Source organism: Pleuronectes platessa, chromosome 6, assembly GCF_947347685.1.
Source record: "Pleuronectes platessa chromosome 6, fPlePla1.1, whole genome shotgun sequence".
NCBI classification, from domain to species: domain Eukaryota; kingdom Metazoa; phylum Chordata; class Actinopteri; order Pleuronectiformes; family Pleuronectidae; genus Pleuronectes; species Pleuronectes platessa.
In genome coordinates this window covers 27337833-27359014 of record NC_070631.1, presented here as the reverse complement: position 1 = coordinate 27359014, position 21182 = coordinate 27337833, and the positions used below count along the sequence as shown (strand labels likewise).

The 21182-nt window shown below is 40.8% G+C and overlaps 1 protein-coding gene across 4 annotated transcripts in view; it reads left to right on the top strand.

The window, feature by feature from the left end:
- The window catches only part of stk35 (serine/threonine kinase 35), a 34939-nt gene extending 14094 nt beyond the window's left edge, over positions 1-20845 (top strand). The window contains exons 3-6 of one of the 4 annotated variants that reach the window (XM_053424419.1): positions 764-891; positions 12537-12596; positions 16554-16587; positions 16710-20845. The gene's annotated coding sequence lies outside the window, so the exon portion shown is untranslated. Of the gene's footprint in view, positions 1-763; positions 4104-12536; positions 12597-16553 lie in introns of those variants that run through there. The other 3 variants (XM_053424420.1, XM_053424418.1, XM_053424417.1) reach the window with 3 other exon arrangements.
- Positions 20846-21182: the final 337 nt, after the last annotated feature.

Here is a 21182-nt window from a genome sequence, read left to right as displayed (position 1 = left end):
TGTTGGTCTTTATGATGCTTTGCCAAGTTTGTTGTGCTACTCGACTTCGTCACCTCCACTTTGTGTTAAGTTTTATGCTGGTGACACCAGATCAGTGTTGTGAAGGTCAACTAGTTCATGTATTCAGGTGCTAGTGAGGGGGAGGGTTTGTGTGTCTACCTGTCTGCAGTGGTGCTGTGTGACGTTTTGTGTCAACTAAAGGAGGTAAAGACACACTGTTGGTATCGATACTGTGGCAAATGAGTATCTAATCCAATGCAAATGTTTTGTATTGATTAATATCGGAGTATCAGTTTTTTTGACAAGCCCAGCTGTGACAGGTCGGTGTATATGTGTGGCCTGTTTAGAAATACTTCATTCTGACCCATCAGTAATTTGATTTAAAACTAATTCAGCAGTTTCCGGTGTTTAACATGGCTTCATTGCCTGTAGAAGTTAAAAGACACTGATAAGCCACAATATTAAAACCAGCGTCATGTTATAATGATGTTGCTGGGGGCTGCTTATACTACCAGTCTAAATGCTTATATTTATTTTACAAAGAAGGACAACTGCTTAATTAACTTGGTCAGATTGTTTTCAGTGTCTCTGCTGCCTCACTTGAATAACGAACTAATCCACCTTTAAACACTTCCCAACTCAAAGATGTTAATGTATTTTGAAGCTTCTCTAAAAGCAATTCCTTCTTCCTAGTGGATTTCTTGTAGAAACATTGTTTCTGTGTTTCTCAATGCTGACCTGTTCATTCTTTGTGTGTCTGCAGCTTTGTTTACCCCACGGACATGGACTCTGATGGAAAAAGGGACTGACACACGAAACTGTGAACAATCCACGATCATAATTTAACTTGGAAGTGATGGAGGAGCTGATGATTCCGAAACTCTGGGACAGGTACATAACGTCAGACCACAGCCATGTACTCCCATCACTAGCCACTCCGAGTCACTGTCACCATGACGCTGAGGATATTTCACTGGAGGATAATGTATCCAAGAGCGAATTAGATGTGACAGCCATGTGTTGTTTTATATTTTGTTATTTGTCCCCCACAGTCTCAGTATAGGCCTGCTCTTCCCTAAGATTTGTAATGTATTGAGCTGTGGCACAGGTAACCTTATTGGATTGTATGAGTGTACTGAAGTCAAAGCATGGGCTTTCTCACATGTTCCTATATATGATGGTATCAACAGCAGACGACACGACACTGCCCCTTACATCCTCGTGCCTTAAACATGATACACACCAAGTGCGATTTGGAATTTTAAATATAATAATTTTATGAGTTTAAGTGGAAGTGCACATACCTAGACAAACTCTATGAGTCAGGAATTCCTTTCATCATATGCAGGTTTCTGTCAATCAACCAATTAACTCTTTTGCTTTCAATGATGTCATACTATTCAACAATATACTGGGCAGCAATAATGTGAAGTTGGAATGTGATAATCTGGTGTCTTTGCTCTACCCTAAACCTCGAGTGCAACCATTATCTGAAGCTGAGTTCAGCTTTAACTAAAATGAAGATATCATTGTTTCAGTGTCACATGTTTGCTCCTGTAAAGAAGGTTACAAAGATTTCACAAATCTGTGCCACACTCTGGAGGCAAATTAACTGTGAATATTAATATGGTTATTCTGTTGTTTTGAAGGGGTACTATAGAATTCACACATTAGAAGTAGCAGGCTTGTATCAACTCCAATCAGTGCTGTGCAGTTGTTAGTCAGAAAATGTCCAGCAGAGAATCCGACTGGTTTTCTGGGGCATTGTTTCTGTTGAATCCAAAGAACATCCAATTGTGTTTATCATCACTGCAAAACTTAGTATGAACATGTTTTTAAAATTAATTTATGACCAAGAAACAATTAGGATAATTTGGTGGACTAACATCTATTGCGGTAATTTAGTACTGAATTTTTTTCTTTCTTTTTTTACATTGAGGTTTTAGTGGCATTTGATGACTCCTTACGAACAGAAATAACACTGTAAACTTTGAGATATCAAGTTAATGGGTTACATGCAATTGTGTGTCATTAAGAGATATCGATTGATGATCTATATGCTACCTTTTTTGAGTTTTAAGCTTTCTGATTGTTGTGATATGAATAACGGGTCTTCTATGGGAACACCTGAGCAGTATTGAGCCATCTTTCTTGAGTATCTGAGTTGAGGACTCTCACAGGAAATTTGGCATCTGGAAATAGTCTCTGAAAGTATCCATGGGATACCCATGCTTACTGTCCCCTCCCTTCTATCCTCATTATTGAATTATTTCAGACTCTTTGCAGTGACATGCAGCTCTGTAGAACACATCCAGGCAGTGGTTGGTTGGAGCTTACTATTTTTGCATTGTGTGAAATATCAGTTTTGTTCTTATAATCCAGCTACATGTACATCCAGTGGTTTAACAGAAATATTGAGCCACACGTCTCAACAAAGTGCACAGAATAATTAATATAGAGAAAAGCATACAGTGGTGATCCTGGAAAAGGATCATGAAAGGGTTTGCATGTTCGAGAGCTAGAAAACTTCCATCTTCCTCTCTCCAGCACAGATGAGACAAATGGACCTAACTCCTCTCAACTCCTCTCAACTTCAAAGCACTGTGTAGCATCTGGGTCGAGTTCAGTGACTCCGCAGTAGTTGTAGTAGACTTTGAGGCGTTTTGTAGTGTGGTCCTACCTCATCCTCAGCACTCTGAAACTTCCTGTCTATATGACTCGTTAAAAACCTCGTCTTTCTTTCTGAACCAGGGGCACTTTGATGGGACAGAACTTCCTCAATCGTGAATCAGCCTCTGACTGACGACTCTATGGTGTATGCTTAGCTACAAGGAACATCTAGCTTTCCCCTTCATAAAGGCTTCATCTGCAGCACAAAAGTAGTCCTTCCTCATTACCAGACAACGATCATTCTGTTTGTGTTCAATAGCTACAGCTCCCATAAGTTTATATAAGCATCTACGCCTCAGAGTATTTTAGACCAATTAGTATAGCTGTATTCAGTCATATCTTCGTCAGTGTCTTCTACGTGTATGACACAGCTTCTTCACCCAAAAATATTTTTTTCTTGTAGTTTTTTTCATTTTTGCATCTGTCGAGCTTCGGAAGCTTAAGCATGCCCCCCACTCGCTCGCAGTGAACCCAGTGGGGATCCCCTGCTGTGTTCACACATCGACTTCTCCTGAATTTCTAAAGACTTTATACTAGGAAGCCACTCTCACTCGGATATTTGCGTTCACACATGCACCTCCTCCGTATAAAACAGAGGATCTGCTGAGTTCAATGCATGACTGAAAGCAGCTTATGATACTCCGACCATATCTGAGGTGGTGCTAGCTGTTCCCCTTGCGAAGCCTCCTCCTACTGCCTACCTAGTCTCAAAAGTAGGAATTTAAAAGAATGTGCTTCCTTTCAATGTAAATCTGATTTAAAATGTGCTTAAAGTGTAGCACAGCTCAAAGGAGCAATTTTGATTTAAGCGCATTGGGAGCTGTAACTTTTGTATACCAACACAATTGTTGCTAACACATAAAGTTGTTAAACATTTGGTGTGATACTTTGGGTTTTCAATTTGTGCAGAAGGACTGCTGTTGCACGGACCAGCCCAGCAGTGTAAAACATACATGTTTGAAGCGTTAACGCTAACATGGTTGTATAACCGACCTGGTTAAATAAAGATAAATAAAAATATGGCATTGCTATGTTGATAGTGCATAAGCTAACTGAGGATCAGTTCCTAATCATCAGTACTAACCCTTGTTGTCCACTGTTTTTGTATGCGCTGTTCATTTAACTCCTATCTAGTAATACTCCACTTGAAAACACTTCACACTATGCAAATCTTTCGCTGCCTCACTGTAAGCACTGTAAAGAGCCATGCCCCTCCGCATCAGTCGTGTAATATCTTGAGCGTTTTTTTCTCAGTGTATATTTCCAGTGTGTACAAAAAGGTTTCATTCAAATGTGGTGAACAACATTTACTGCTTTTTATTAATGAAGCTGAAAAGCAGCCATAAGATGTTTGGGGAAGCATATTACAATCATGTTTTTGACGGTAAATGTGTTCGAAAAGTTTTTCTTGGAATAAATGATCAAAACTAAAACTGTCTGAATTATTGAATAATTTGTATATTTGTTTATTTGTCTGTGCGTGCACACAGGCCGAATGTTTTCGTGCCCAAAACAATCGTATTATTCGTCTGATAGTTAGCAATTTTATACAAAAGCAACTGGACATATAACCATGAAACTTGCTGGGAGTATGCAGTATGGGTCAGGGAAGAACTTATCAAATTAAAGTGGACATCCAGTAACTTATTTTTCAATGTCTTTAATATTGTGAGATGATTCATGGATCTTGATGAAAAGAATCAAGCATGCTTAGGGAACTGCTATTTATGAGTGTGTTTAATTCAGATGTAGTGAATTTAAATCTACTTTAAGGGAACTGTTGGGCCTTGGTGGAGGTATGAAGTCTATTGAGTGACTTTCTAGTTTACAAAGAATGTTTTTGAATATTGGCTGGACAGAAATTCTTTTAAAATAAGCTGCTTTATTTCAGTTACTATTTCAGGTTCAAGCCCTTTTGTACCTACCTATTAATTATGTAGAAAAGATATAATCTAAACTCTATTTTGCTTTGATAGTCAATGAGCACAATGTTCAACATCAGTAGTGGACTGTGACTATGGATTTCTGTGGCCACAGTGCGGCTCATGTAAGCTCAGTAAAATGTACATTGATTAATTTTACTGCATCTCTGTCCCATCACCTTTCACTCAGGCGCAGGCACCAACTGTATGAAGCTATTTCCCACAGTTGTCCCTAATCCTCTGTATCCTCACTGGATCATTCCACAGGCTCTGTTGTATCAGTGCAGAGACACCAGTGTTGTGCAATAGTAGTAGTAGATTTGACGTTGGCTAATTATTAATAATCATGAGATATGATTATTAAAATAAAAAATATTTATTAAAAGTAATTAAAATTATAAAGCTATTAATTAAGAATAGTAAAATAATTAATTAGAAATGATACGGTTATCAATTAATAATGGTTAAATAATTAATGAAAACAATAAAATTATCAATTAAGAATGAAACTCTGTAATTATTACTTATTGTCGCGGGGCACCACCCTGGTTACAGGGACCAACAAGTCAATCTTTAAATATCAGTCTCAAAGGATATAAGTTATATTAATAACCTCAATATTTAATATTAAAGATTATATAATAAACAATGAAGGGTTTTAAGTTCGAGCACAGGCTATAGTAATCCAGCTGTATTCACATACATATGTACAAATAATCACAGAAATACAAATACTTTAATTACAAAAGTATTTATTAAAAAGGGAAATAAAGTTAACGTTATTCAATGACTCTTCATTTAACAAACTCCAATAATTCAGATAACAGCAGCAGCAGCACTTATCACAATTGTCACACATGTAATACTGAGTATCTACGTGTGTGTGTGGTCAGGTGTGTCGGCCTGTCTGTGTCTCTATGTGTGTGTAAGAAAGAGAAAGGGGAGTAGCTATGGCGTAATGACGAGATCACGTGGTGACGTAGTCTGGCTGAGATCAAGATGTTACGTTCAAGATGGAGGTTTATGACCCCGGTGACGACATGAGGTCTAAGACAAGATGGCGGTCGGTCGCCAGTTACACAAAGGAACTTTTTAGACAAAGAGATTTCTTATCTCCTGGTTCCGGCACCAACAGCGTCGAGATGCATTTAGTCTCTTTTCAATCTAGATTTATCCACGTAACATGAAATGTGTAAGTGTAGGTTGGGACGTGTGTAACAACAGGTTTAGGAGAAAAGAGAGAGAGAGAGATCAGAGAGAGAAAAACATCAGAAACATCGTCAGAGACAGACTTCCGGCGAAGCGGGCGGTCCAGTTACGTGAGATTTATCTTTTAACAGATGTAAATCTCCGCACAATATCTCTGACGGTAACACGTTAAAAGGAAGCGCCGGCTTGTTACCGCGCGCTTCTCAAAACACAGTAGACAAAGGAACCGGAAGTGACGTATCGTTTCGCCGCGTTTAAACACGGACTGAAAATAGATTCGGGATTTTCAAACAAACATACACTCAAATAAAATGACACGCTAAGTATATATACTAGTCTCTGCCCAGACAATAAAGCCTCTTACTGTGACCTTCGCGGTGTTGCATGCGCGTCGCAGGGATTTTTCCGGAAGTCCAGTGAATCTCTTGTTGTTGAACCTCAGGATGCGTGCACGAACGGGCGGATTCCTGGAAAACAATGAGTGAAGTCCTGGCCTCTTAAGCGGGCTCCGGTGGGTCTCGTGGTTACAACGGAGGTTAGCGCTGGGCCGAATAGAGCGAATTTCTCTTGCTCTTAGAACGGAATGAAAACCTCGTTCGTCTTCTTCGACAGGATGCTGCTTCGTCCTTCTAAGACAGAATGATGCTTTGTCCTGCAGGGATTAACCGCTGTGGCGCAGTTGTGGGTTGTGAAGAGAAAGTCTCTGAGCTCGGCCTGCGAGCGAGCTCCTGTGCGCGGCCTTTTCAAGTCAAAAACAAAAATAGTCCTATCAAAATAAAACGTCGACTGAATAAAGAAATAAAAGAAAATGGAAATAAAACAAACGTCTGTAATTGCTCCCTAAAAATACCTCCGGATCAACTAACTGGAAAGGTCAGCTCTATCTTCAGGGAATTGGGAATGGCTGATAAACTAAAAGTTAAAGTTGCCCCCTTTAGAGCTGGAACATCTGGAGACCCGGAAGGGCCCTGGTCGAAGTCCTTAGCAGGGAGAATGGCGAAGATTTTTGGGGTGTCAGGGCTTTTAAATTACCTGAGAGGTCCTCCTCCTTGGTCATAGGACATCGGCCAATTGATTTGTCAGGAATCGATCTGAGTGGGCGGGGCTTGGAACTCAGTGGGGGTTCCAAGGCATTCCCAGAACATTTTCCACCACCAGGGGGAGACTCTTGGGCCTGATGGAGAATGTTTTCCCTCCAAAAGTTTAACAACCCTTTGTTTAACCTCTTCAGGCCCAGCAGGGGTCCCCGTGTTCCTACGGGGGTCTTGAAACCTGCTAGGGGTTACTTGAAACTGCCAGGTAAAAGTACTCACAGGTGGATCGGAATGTTCCACAAGGCCTTGATTTATACAGGCCTTTGTTTAGATTTTCTTTGTGTTAACCTCTGCCCTGTGTCTGGTGGTCAGCCTCTGGGCTCTGGCCCAACACCAGGAAGGCTCCAACCTCTGATCACCACCCGAACAACAGCCTCCACATTTAATGACTGCTGATATTTTCTATGTGGATGATCCTTTGATATGAACCTAACTATAATACTAGATTCAAGATTTGTATTGTCAAATGCACAACAATAACATTAAGCAGTCGGTGGCAATGAAATGCTTGGGTCACATGCTCTTTTCTAGCAATGCTCAAGTAATTACAACTCAAAAAAAAGAAATAGTATAAAATTGAATATCAACATTTTAAATAGAAAATAAAATGTATATATCTAAATATATATATTTACAGATGAAGAGAGAAATAAAATAAAACAACAATGTGCCACTGTGCTTGTTTTTTGGAGTTATTGCAGTTCAGAGGAGTTTAAAAGTCTTATGGCCTGGGGGAAGAAACTGTCTCTGAGCCTGGTGGTGCGGGCCCGGATGCTGCGGTACCGTCGGCCAGACGGCAGCAGGCAAAAATGTTTATGGCTGGGGTGAAAGGGGTCTTTAATAATCTGGCTGCTCTTCTTCCTGCACCGCTGGGTGTAGAGGTACTCTATGGATGGTAGCGCCGTCCTGGTGATGTGCTGGGCGGACTTCACCACCCTCTGTAAAGCCTTACGGCTCAGGGCGGTGCAGCTGCCATACCAGGCAGTGATGCAGCCAGTCAGGGTGTTCTCTATGGTGCACCTGTAGAAGTTGCAGAGAATCCTGGAGTCCATGAGGAGCTTCCGCAGCCTGCGGAGGAAGAAGAGCCGCTGCCTGGCCGTCTTCCTGATGGAGTCTGTGTGATGGGTCCATGTCAGGTCATCACTGATGTGGACCCCGAGAAACCTGAAGCTGCTGACTCGCTCCACCGTGGTCCCGTTGATGGAGAGGGGAGCTTGTTCTTCTCCTCGTCTCTTCCTGTAGTCCACGATCAGCTCTTTCGTTTTGCCGACGTTGAGATGGAGGTTGTTGTCCTGGCACCAAGATGTCAGGGCTCTGACCTCCTCTCTTTAGGCCTTCTCCTCGTCGCCGCTGATCAGGCCTATGACAGTGGTGTCATCAGCAAACTTGACGATGTTGTTGGAGCTCTGGGTGGCCACGCATTCATGCGTGAACAGGGAGTACAGGAGAGGACTGAGCATGCAGCCCTGGGGGGCACCAGTGTTGAGAGTCAGGGTGGAGGATATGGTGCTGCCGATCCACACCGCCTGTGGTCTGCCCGTCAGGAAGTTCAGGATCCACTCACGGAGGGCGATGTTGAGCCCAAGGTCTCTGAGCTTGGTGACGAGCTTCAGGGGCACGATGGTGTTGAATGCTGAACTGTAGTCGATGAACAGCATACTCACATACACTCCTGATCAAAATCTTAAGACCAGTTAAAAAATTGCATGAATTTGCATTTTGCACTGTTGAATCTTAGGAAGGTTCTAAGTAGAGTTTCAAAATGCAAAAGGAAGAAATGGGAACAAGAGCCCAAAAGTTGTGAGCAGGCAATTTATTGAAAACAACAATTTAACTGAAGTAGGCTGTTCATCAGCTGATCAAAAGTTTAAGACCACAGCTCAAAAAAAAAAAAACCCTCCTAAAACAGAAATTAAAGTGTCAAAAACTGACTCAGTAATGAGTAGCTCCACCATTATTGTTGATCACTTCAAAATTCGTTTTGGCATGCTTGATGCAAGTGTTTCCAAAAGGCTAGTGCGAATGTTGCGCCAAGTGGTGAAGATGGCTTCACGAAGGGCATCCACTGTCTGGAACTGAAGTCCATTTTTGTAAACTTCCCTTGCCATCCATCCCCAAATGTTCTCAATTGGATTAAGATCAGGGGAACACGCAGGATGGTCCAAAAGACTGATGTTATTCTCCTGGAAAAAAGTCTTGGTCAGACGATTATTGTGAATTGGAGTGTTGTCCTGCTGAAAAACCCAGTCGTTACCACACAGACGAGGGCCCTCAGTCATGAGGGATGCCCGCTGCAACATCTCCACATAGCCAGCTGCTGTTTGACGCCCCTGCACAACCTGGAGCTCCATTGTTCCATTGAAGGAAAAAGCACCCCAGATCATGATGGCGCCCCCTCCACTGTGCCGCGTAGAAAACATCTCAGGTGGCATCTCCTTGTCATGCCAGTAACGTTGGAAGCCATCAGGACCATCAAGGTTAAAATTGTACCATCAAGGTTTAGCGTTGTTAAAATCCTCGGCCACAATAAACGCAGCCTCAGGCCGTGATGTCTCCGTCCTGTCGATCACCGCATGCAGCTCGTCCAGTGCCTGGTTGGTGTTGGCGTGTGGCAGAATGTACACCGCTGTTATAATGACCGATGTAAACTCCCTCGGAATGTAATAAGGTCGGCATCTGATCATGAGGTGCTCCAGGTCCGGAGTACAGCCCGAAGAAATGATCCTCACATCCGAGCACCAAAGATTGTTCACCATTAAGCAGACACCCCCTCCCTTGCTCTTCCCCAAGTTTGTTGTCCGGTCCAGGCGGTGAATGGAGACTGTTGAGATATCTATGTTTCTCTGTATCTTGTGATTATATTTTACCTATATCCTATGAACATTTTTGGATGTATAATCCATATAATCAATAATGCTACAACTGTTTCTTATATTTGGAATGATGTATATCTTTTTGATTCAGACGCAGGGTCAGGCCCAGAGCACGACCACTGAAAGAGCAGGTGTCAATCTGAATGTCAATCTGACCCAAAATACAATTCGGAGAAAAGTGTGTGATGGAAATTCATTGTATCAGCCAGAACTAATACAATGAGGTGCTTCATGAAACGTGGTGAGAAAAAGATATGAAATCCTCCTGAAATGTTTAAACTGCTAGGTCTCTCCACTGTAGCAAGCTCCCTGTTTGCCAAGGCCACAGTAGTGGGACACCTGGTCAGTTGAAAGTGATGTGCTTGCAAAAAACTGCACTTTGAGGAAACAGTGTACATCTGGCCAATGGCTGAATTCCCTCAGGGAAAAAGAACCGCCTTTGTGCCCACCCTATGTCTGATTATATATACTGTGGACTTAGGATTGAACTGGGCTTCTTCTCGACATGATCCAGTGAACCTGGTGACGTGTCCGGCAGAACCCCAGAGACTCTCTGTAAGTATTGTTCTTATACAATAAACTTGTTACTGTGAAACTTTTGAACATTGAATTTGTCTAATCATTGCCTTTCCCATCTGAACCTCGAATCAACGAACACAACGCTGTCCGGTCCGGACGGGACCGGGCTCGACAAGACCCCCTCGGGAACAATGGCGGAATCCAGGATCGAGGGGTCGAGCCAATGTCTCCGTGAAAACCAACACGTTACAAAACTTAATGTCCCGTTGAAAAACCATCCTGCTACGAAGTTCGTCCAGCTTGTTGTCCAGAGACTGGACATTAGCCAGAAGAATGCTTGGTAGAGGAGGCCGGTTCTCACGTTTCCTCAGCCGGACCAGGACGCCTGCCCGCGACCCTCGTTTCCTTCGTCGTCGCTTCCGTGTTACAGGTACTGCAGGTAAACAGCGCCATGGGAAGTCTCCTTTGTTTGTTGTTGGTGGCGGTAAAAAAGTGTTTTTTACCATCAACCCGATGGACAGAAGTTGTTCTCTATCATATATGATGATAGGGCTCGCTTTACCGGAGTGCACAATGCAAAATAAAGTAGAATAAATAAGAACAAGCTAGAAGAAAGATAAAAAAGAGCAGAGCTGTGGGAAAGCGCGAGACACGGCAGCCTTCCTCGGCGCCATCCTCTTCAGTGTGTCTGAATTAACATTAAAAAAGCAAACAAGAAGATCCCACAGCAATGGAGGACAGATAATAATAAAATATATAATAAAAATTTAAATAAATAATAGTAAATATGTTACAGATGAGAAAAGTGTAAAACGATAAAATAAAACACTGTAAAATGCAAAAAAAAACAGAAAAAAACGTATTATTAATCAAACTATTGAGAGAGTAAAATAAAAAGGAGAGTTGAGTAATGTTTTTGCCAAAATTGATAAAAAACATTTTACAGCCTGAAAACTGTAATTTCACTTCGTGAATAAGGTGTCAATAGATTAGTGACTGGTTCTTATTGGGATCTGAATGCACAGCTACAGTGGAGGAATACAAAGAAACTTGAGAAATTAAAAATTTTAAATAAGGAAAAGTGTAAAAGTTTAATTATTGACGGGATAGTTCACTAAAAAATGAGTCTACTCACCACTATGCCGTTGGAGGGGTGGGTGATGTGTTTGAGTCCACAAAACCCTGGAGTGTCAGGGATAAACAGTGTTGCAGCCAAATCCAATACAATTGAAGTAACTGGTGACCACATTCAAACTTAAAAAACAACACAAAAAATAAATGACATGCCTCCATCCTGCTCCTGTGGAGTCATCAAAGTGTCTGTAAGACCCAACATCAAATTCAACTCGAAACAACATCATTTACTCCATGTTTTTAGCCTAACTCTCCTTTGATATCCTCCTTGGAGCCATGGCACACAAGTGCACGTGTGGAGTGCTTGGTAGCATCGATACTTCCGCCAGCATTGCTACTTCTGGTAGCGGACATTTAAGCTTAAATGCCCTCGTTTCAAAATGAATTTGAATGTCGGGCCTTATGGATGTTTTTTTCTGGTGAGTCCTCCACCATCCCTTAGTTATGCTGCTATAGGTCTAGACTGCCATGGGAACTCCCATCATGCACTCAGCAATTCCCCCCTTCTTTCTGTCTCTCTGCCCCACATTTATTTCAATACATGTCTCATCAGGAACAGTGGGAACTGCTGGGTGTCTCTATAATTTAAAGGTCTCGACCTTCAATGTAAAGTGCCTTGAGATAATGTATATTATGATTTGGTGCTATACAAATAAAGTTGAATTGAATGGAAAATGGTCTGTTGTAATGTTGATGACCAATCAAAGCTCTTAACGGTACAGTTTTCCATTTATCCATTCACACACACACATCCATATGTATATGTGCAGCACTTTCTCTATCACAAATCATTCATATACTGCTAACATACACACGTGGACAAAATTGTTGGTACCCTTCCGTTAAAGAAAGAAAAACCTAAGGGTAAGAACAATTTGGCTGCCAGTGGCAATTTGGGGGTTGGGTATCTTAGCCCAGGGTCTTTATGACCCATTATGGAAAGTCTACGTTCCAGTTTATACCTCCTAAAATAGACTGAAAGTGAATATGCCTTAATGCCGACCAATTCTTATTTCGACTATGTCTCGTGCAACTCACCAACAAGTACAGCACCAAATCACTGGAACTGCCCTTTAAAACGTATGGTTTATAAATACAAATACATGTGATTTTAGGAGGAGCAGCAGCTGACACGGATCCTACTGTGACTGGAACACCCCCTGCCATGATTATAGGTGAGTATGAAATCAGCTCCACAGGAGACTAGTGCTGCTATGTCACAGTCCTGGGGCATCACTTATAAAACAGGATCTATACTTTGTGCAATTTGCGAATGCAAAAAACCTACACGTACGCACACTCTGTAGAGTCTAGTGCTGTAAATCCCTCATGAATATTCATGTAGATATTGTTCGTGTGCTGAATGGAGGCAGTGTTATAGACAAATTGTGAGGGCTGACGGCTGCAGCAGCTGATAATGCAGCAAACAGGACATATTCTGAGATAAACCAGAATGTTCAGACATGGAGGTGGTAGCCTTGAAGTCTATGTTTCACACCAGAGGCGGCTGGGACTCACAGAGACTCACCTCTTGGTATGCGCTTTTATACTAAGTTATATGTGGTATGAATTGTGTTAATTTTGGTCATAATTATTATGAATTGAACATGAGACAGTCGTTTTTTTATTTGTCCAGTGTCATCTCTTTAGTAGAATAGTTTCCTTATCACCGTTTATGTAATTTACTTAATTAGTTACTCTTAATGTCCTTTTACTGCTTTTATGTGATGTGACAAAGTCTCATATGTATTTATTTTATTTGGCTTTTATTGTAACATTGCCTCCTGCCAATTGTTATTTGTCTTGTATTTGCTTTTTTTTAAAGCTTTGCTGTCAAAGCACTTTGCATACTCTGTTTTTAAAGATGCTTAATATTTATTATCATCATTATTATCGTTCTACATGCATGATCCCCTCATATTTAATTTCTGTCATCTGGCTTCAGTTCACCACCTTACCATCTTTATAGCCATTTCCCCACATCTCTAAAATGTTCTTGAGTTCCAGCAGGTGAGGACATTATCTTGTAAACTTCGTTTTGGGGAATGCCTTTTTCTCCAGGCCCAGCTTTGTGTGAATGCAGCATTATTAATGAGACTCCTGGCTAGATACAAAACCCTGCTGAACAGCACAGTCTGATTAGCCTGCTGCATTAATGAGAATGTGGAGATTAATGATGGGTGGGGGCCAGGGAAAGCTCCAACGATACTTCCTACACTATAGATATGCACATGCTGCAGCCCAGCACACAACAATACGCCAGCGCTCAGTGCTTATTATGTTCATATGGGTACACAGTGTACTAAGTGAGCAGGAGCTGGGGGGTGGGGGGGATGGGAGCGTCAGATACTGTTGGTGAAATTGAGCTAAAAGGCGGGGTTAATTGGGGACCTGCTGGAAACAGCTGTGACATGAACGCTAAGCAGCCAATAGGAGAGCACCAACCCTCGAATCCCAGACAAAATAGGGGAGAATCAGAGGCTCTACTTGAACATGACATGGTCTAATGCACGCGGTGCATTCAGGGTGTGTCCACATCAGATCCACTCTCTGTCTGGATCATGCTTTAAAAGGGTTTCACTGTTAAGTCTCTTAATTAATCATGGCTTTGTTCTGGGCATAACACAGTAAACCAGTCACAGGGTCCTTTCCCATTTCCATCAAAAGCCAGGTTGCACCCGGGGAGAAAGATGTTTAGAATGCTGGATTTGTCAGGAAATAAGAGAGCTCACTTTCTTACAGGCAGATTATCTGTGTACTGGTGTCTATATTTAAGTGGGTTTATGTGGTCTTATATTTGGAATTTAGTTGTGTGGAAATAAATGATTAATTTTACATTTTATGATTAATCTTTTTTATTTTCCAAACCAATTAAAGTATTTTAATTTATACATAATAATCATAATAATAATAGTAATGATAAACTTAATATAAACAAATATATATAATATAAAGATGATGAAAATCATATATGGAAAACAAAAAAGATCAGATATGTCTCAGTATTCACAGTAGGTTTATGAAAGCACTAAGGCAGATTTGAGACATGGACGTTCACATGCGCTGGATATGCTGGTGTGTTTTCAGGCCGACAGCCAAAGAACAACATGTTCTTGAATGTATAGAGCAGGAAGGAGGGGCTCAGCTCACAGGCACTTCTCTAGTGTCAGTGCACAAGTCAGCAAACGCTGCCCTGGACATCTGTTACTGTTAATGTAACTACAACACTCATACATTTATTCAGCAGTTTGTATATATACATTATTAAGTTCTTTCTACCTTTTGTCGTGGAAATCTGTTGAATATAATGGCAGAGTAGTCCCAAGTGAATCTTACAATAAAGTCAAAAAAAGGTTGGTCTTGTGTTTGTTTTTAAAGTGTCATCATCCTGTGCTGCCTTAGGTCTTCAGAAACTGTTTCAGAGACGTTTACCATCGTATTGAGTTTAATTAAAGGACCACAACCACAAGACCTGAGGGTCCTGGAGGGTGCATATATAGTGTAAAAGTAAATCTGTTAAGAAGGAAGAGCCAACACTTTCTACACCAGTGAAGGCATTCTGTAATCAGTTGTGACGCAAACAGACAGCCAAATGCATAGCCCGGTGTAACGTGAGCTCTGATCACCTCTCTTAGTGTGAGCTGTCATGTAGGTGACTCCCTGTGACCCTCCTCAACCCCACTCGCCTCTTCACATCCAGAGCCCTGGTCTCCAGAGGGAGCTGTGCGGAGAGATCAGAAGCATGAACTAACATCATGTGAGATCTTTTACCTTAAGCCTCATTTGCCCTTGGCTGGGAAAACAAACGGATTAGATGTTAGCTCAGCAAACAGCAGCACGTGTGGATGAGTGATACATCATGCAGCTGTGCAGATTATCGTCAATTTACAGAAATAACATCTCTAAAAAAAAAAACATATGGATTTTAAAAACATAAGTTTTATTATATAGCTCAAGGCCATTAGATCTATCAGCTATAATGATGATCACCCAAAAGCTGAAATCTGGAGACGTGGCACAATCAAGTCGGTTCAAAAGTTCCAGAATCAAAGTGAGAGTTTAGCCATACGATATATGATGAAAATACTTGTAGGTCATTCGAAGCGTGAACAAGTATTGTCAATAATAATGCAAGTTAAATTAGTCAAATTTGCCTTTGGCACATAAACAATGCAGCAGAGATTATTTGCTCTGACACGCTCAGATCTGCAAAAAAATGCCCCAGTGTTCAGGTGAGGGCTGGTGCAGCAGGCTCAGACAGGATTTAATATATTCATTTAGCTGCGGAGATCACATGTTTTTAACCGGACATTGACACCCGCCTCTGCCTTTATCACCAAAACCCTGACATTTTCCTCTGTGTTTTCTGGGTCAATGTCTCTTCTTTTTCATGCAGAGATATTTATTTTCATTTTGTTTTGATCATTTTCGGCTGTCACCTGCTTACCAATCAAACGTAATCACACTTTATGTTTTAAAGCGGTTGCCATCCACCTTCACCCAGCAAATCACCCACTGTGTGTACTACTGTCCACTGAGAAGCCCTAACTGTAACTTGTACAACAATGCAAAAAACATGTACACCTTCCACCTTGAGGGGGGACCCTGAGTCTACCAGAGAGAAATTCACACATTATCTGTGTGTGAGAGTTATTCTGAGGTATTAATGAAACTACCGAAGGGGCTGGACTAGGTACATAATTAAGAACTGATCAACCTCAGATTGAAAACTCAATAGGAACAGGCCTGCTGCTGTGGCTTTTTTTTGGTATCTGGTTTATTTATATTAGCATATATCTTCAAAAAGACATTGTTCCTCTTCAGCGACTGGACACAACTGGAGCAGAACAATATTCCTCCCAGACAGAAATGAGATAACAGAAAACACTGTGGGAGGAGGCAGCATTGGAGTCTAATTCAGGTGCAAGCAGTAAAGCCTTATGCTGTCACACAATTTTTGTGTTGCTCTACTCACGCGAGCACAACACAGCCCCATCTCGCAAAAAATAAAGCGGCTTCTTTGCATTGACTGCATATGATCTCATCACGCAAACATCTTCCTTAGTGGGTCATCTGTGTTGTGAGACTGTCGCTGAATCATGTGATTTATTGATCTTCCCTTATTCCATTAGGTTCTGTACTTTCAACCACGCTTTCTCTAATGTGGTGAGTGAGAGATTTTGTATCTTCACAATTATACAAAGCAAAAATAATGTTCTTAATGTGCTGTTTGATATAGTTAATGTGATACTACAACGGGGCCTAATGGCTTCTTTGCTTCTATTCAGGATTCATCTCCACAAACAAGCATCATGTACTTTAAAGGCAACATCAAAGTGTCTCGAGTATTTCATTCAGTGAAAAGAGACGGGGAAATTAATCATGTTATTTAGAGGTCTCTGTTTACAGGTTGTTTCTGTTGAAAATGTTGCCTTTTAACATGAGACTGAAAAACAGCACATGTGCAGCTCTCTATATTTATCAAAGTGCTTCATTAGACCAAGAGTGGTAATATTCTTTAAAACTCGTAGACAATCAAGAGAATTGTTGAAGGTTCGGCCTGCAGGACACCTGACAATACAGGGGTCTGGAACACTAAATCAAATTCCTGATATAACACTGCAAAACATACACAATACAAAGTCTGGACTGTTTTGTAAAAATCTGCAAACTATTACATTTAAAATGTGCAAATTTCATTTTAACTTCAAGAAGAGATTTAATCATCAGAAGGTGACGGCAGACATGACCCCAGGCCAGTAATCTCATGTCCACACATTGTATGTAAAATTGGCCTAACTGAATACTAGAAAGTCTTCAAAACATATTTAACTCAGTTCAATTATATATGTATAGCACAAAATCACAACATTAGCTCAAGGTTTACATAGTCACATCGAGACTATAAAACATTATAGAGCACTGACTACTGTGGAAGACACCTCTACAACCAGGCTCAATGTGGGCGCCCTTCTGCCTTGACCCGTGAAAAATGGTGGAGAGAGGGGAGGTATAGTGGAAATGAGGGGAGAGAAGAGAGAGAGACCTGGCTTTGTCCGACTGGTTTATTTAATAAAATTAGGCATTAATCAAGGCAGCAACAGTTATAATAATAAAATAATAACAATAACAATTATTGTTCAGAGTATCAAAGAGAAAGAAAGTGGGAGAGACACGCACACAGAGAGAGAGAGAGAAAACATATGACTAACATCTGAGAATCTGCCTCACTCGTTTTTTTTGAATTACTTAATTAATGTGGTAGTGAGAAATTTGATTTACTTTTAGTTTGGGAATTAAAAGTTTTTGTCTATGAAATCTAGGAAATAATCAATTCAAACTCAGTGAATACAGTTGTCACTGTTCATCTGATCACATGTTCAACCTCTCTTGCTTTAAACAAACCTTTTAACAACATAGCAGGCCAAACACAGTTAGGAGTTTTGTGTCTCCAGTGGTCTGGTTGTCCTGTCGGTTGTTGGCAGCTCCACTTTTGAACGGAGCTGTACACAAGCTTCCGGTCTGACCAAATCCCGACAGGCCGAAATGATAGTTCCAGGACAAAGGACTTTAAAGAGAAATTGGATTCATTGATTTACCTTTGTGTGCAAAGGAGGGAAAGTTGAAGAAATGCGTAATGAGCTGTGCAGTGGTGCTGCTAGAACACAGCAGGAGATCCTCCACAGGAAGGAAGAAGAATCTCCTGCTGTGTGGTTCATGTGTGTAAGGAAAACCCAAAGAAAGTCAGGACTCAGATCAATGGACATCCACTGGAGTTCATGTCTGAACACGGAGTTTGACAGCTGTGAGATGATTGGCTCACAGAGGTTGTGAGTGATAGGTCTGATTTGATTTTGTCCATCACTCTAAAATATCTTTGAAAGGGATCTTTTCATGGCCGTTACAGACCGCAGGAGTGATTACAAATCAGCAAATCAATCTTTTTGGAAAGAAAGTAATTTAGCATGTATTATTTCCTTTGAAGATCACCAATAATAGAAACACTGAAGCACTCAGAACTCAATTCAACTTAATTTTCTTTGGGCATGGCCAAAGATACACATTGACAGAAAATACCAGATGAATTGGCAAAGGGGTTAACACCAGACTCAACAACAAACAAACAAGCTTCAGTGAGCTGCTGTCTCAGACTAGGCTGACCCACTTCCTCCAGGGCAACAAGTGGCTGACACACTGAGATCTGTCATCTGTTCGTCACAGTGTGTCTGACTGAGAAATCAGATGTTCGGTCCTCAGATCAGCAGCTGCCATTCATAGAAACACTCACACTGTCATTGGATATCCGCTGTCCTCTTATAGATCGAAGCACTGGGGATGCTTTTGGTTTGATGTTTAAAAAGTAAAAATCAGTATAAACAACTGCAAACTCAGTAAGAAAATGTTTTTTATTGAGGTTTCTGGTTTATCACAAAAACTGCTAAATGAGGTAAAGTTGCACCAATGAAATATTAAGTTAACAGCTGAAAAATGACCTATTAGCATTTTATATCCTGTTGGTTCACACTTAACCCAGGAATAATAATAATAATAGATCAGTCCAAAAGACCTCTTCAAGTCTTTGTGTTAAGACATGTATATTTTGGGAAAAAGTTGTCTCAACCTGGACAGGTCAGAAAAATCCAGCGCTCTCTCTCAATTTGTTTGATTACAAACCTGTCCAAAACTGAAATCTGAATAATTGAGAGGGTATGTCTTGGAGAGAGGATTTTGGATATTTACACTTCATAAATCAGAGAATAGGCTCCTGTATATTAATTGAATAAAGACACAAATAGATGAAGTGAATTGTGAATAATATATATATATATATATATATATATATATATATATATATCTGTCTAACCAATATATATATATAATAGATGTGCATTTTGGACATTTTATCCCATTAATTTTAAAACAGACATCATATAAAAGCAAATAGACCCAGATCTCAAAACTGAGCAGATTTATTATTTAATGAATTATATGTGTAATATGTGTCTAAAGATCCTCTAAACTACTGTAAATCTAAGCTTTCTCTATATGAATCCTCACACAGTTATACTACTCTATTTTACCGAGATCCTCATGGGGTGTATTGGGTCATCCACCAACCCGAGGGTTGATCCCCAGCTCCTCCAAGCCACAAAGTGTGTGTCCTCAGGCACTGAAACCTGATGACGGTGCTGGAAGTGTTCGGACATTTGGAGCCGACCTGGGAAGTTACTTTGAGAATCTTTGCGTTCATCCAATTAAAAAAAGGCTGGTGGAAAAGACCCTGTTTTAAAGGACTTGTTGCTGTGACGACAGTATTCTATAAACTTTTGAAGAACTGATAATGTCAGGTTCGAATCAAATCATAAACAATAATATCAATTTACATGTCCAGGTATAGAGAAAAAGACGCAACAAAACAAATTGTATGAAAAATAAGTACATTTTTGTCATTTTCATCCGAATATGTGATCTGAGTTTGACCAAATATTTCCCAAAGTATTTTTCAAAGTGATATATTGTTAAACCATATTTGTGTAAAACGTCTCTGAGCTAGAAAGTACAAGATCACAACGTCATTGACGTGTCAACATACATCCCCAGCAGTTCAGCTCATGATCCAGGTCACTGCATTATTTCTCACCCACTCTTCACTTCCTGACCTGTCTCTGTGTAACCAACACTCAGGCTGGAAGTGTGCACAGGTATACAAAGATGTGTCTAATCCTAATCCACAGGCCTTTAATCTGCTTTGAGAACAAACTGTGGACGCACTCTGCCTAAACATAGCCCCACCTGGCCCAACCTGGCCAGGATGATGCTCCTCGATAATCTTTCCGTTGAGGATGACACAGCAGGAAAAGGAGTCGGATTACACAGCACTCCGAGCTCACGTGATTTGCTAGCATGCATGCTTTTTTTTCTTTGTATTTTCATCATGATGTCCTTTCTTTTCCATTATGTTTTCCTTCTGTTTCTTTTCACAACACAATTATGCATTCCATTGTAAGTTTGACTTCATTTATCCAATTTGTCCTTCAAGGTCCTGCACACAATCCATTGTTGTCCACATTATCACCACCACCAATTCACCAACTCCACATCTGCACATGATACAAATTCATATACATATAGGACTACTGGACTACTGAGAGGCGGTGGACTAGTGGCAGAATAATTTGACTATGGGCAGAAAGTTACGGACATCGGACTGGAAGGTCGCTGGTTCAACTTCTCATGGTGACAATACAACATACCTGCCAGGACAACACCTGGATCTGTTCCAAAGTCCAAAGAGCACTCTCCCTACCCCCACTCTCTAAGTGCCCCTGAGCAAGGCACCTTACTCCCCCAACATCTGCTCCTCGGGCGCTGTGCATGGCTGCCCACTGCTCTGTGTGTCCTGTGATGTTCACCAGATGGGACAAAAGCAGAAGACAAATTTCCCTAATCTGCATGTCGTGTGATTGTGCATGTGTTTGGGATCAATAAATGTATCTTCTCTTCTTCTCTTCTCTTCTTCTTCTGTAATGCATTATATTTTATATATATTTTCAGGATTACCGAAAGAATCCATTTATCAAGTACAACTTGTTCAAAATTCAGCAGCCAGGGTTTTAATAAGAAATGGGAGGAGATCACATTACACTGGTCTAAGCATCTTTACACTGGCTTCCAGTATTACTGAGGAGTGATTTTAAAATCATTTTACTTGTATTTAAATTTCGCAATGGTACAGCTTCCTCATACATCTCTTATTGTTT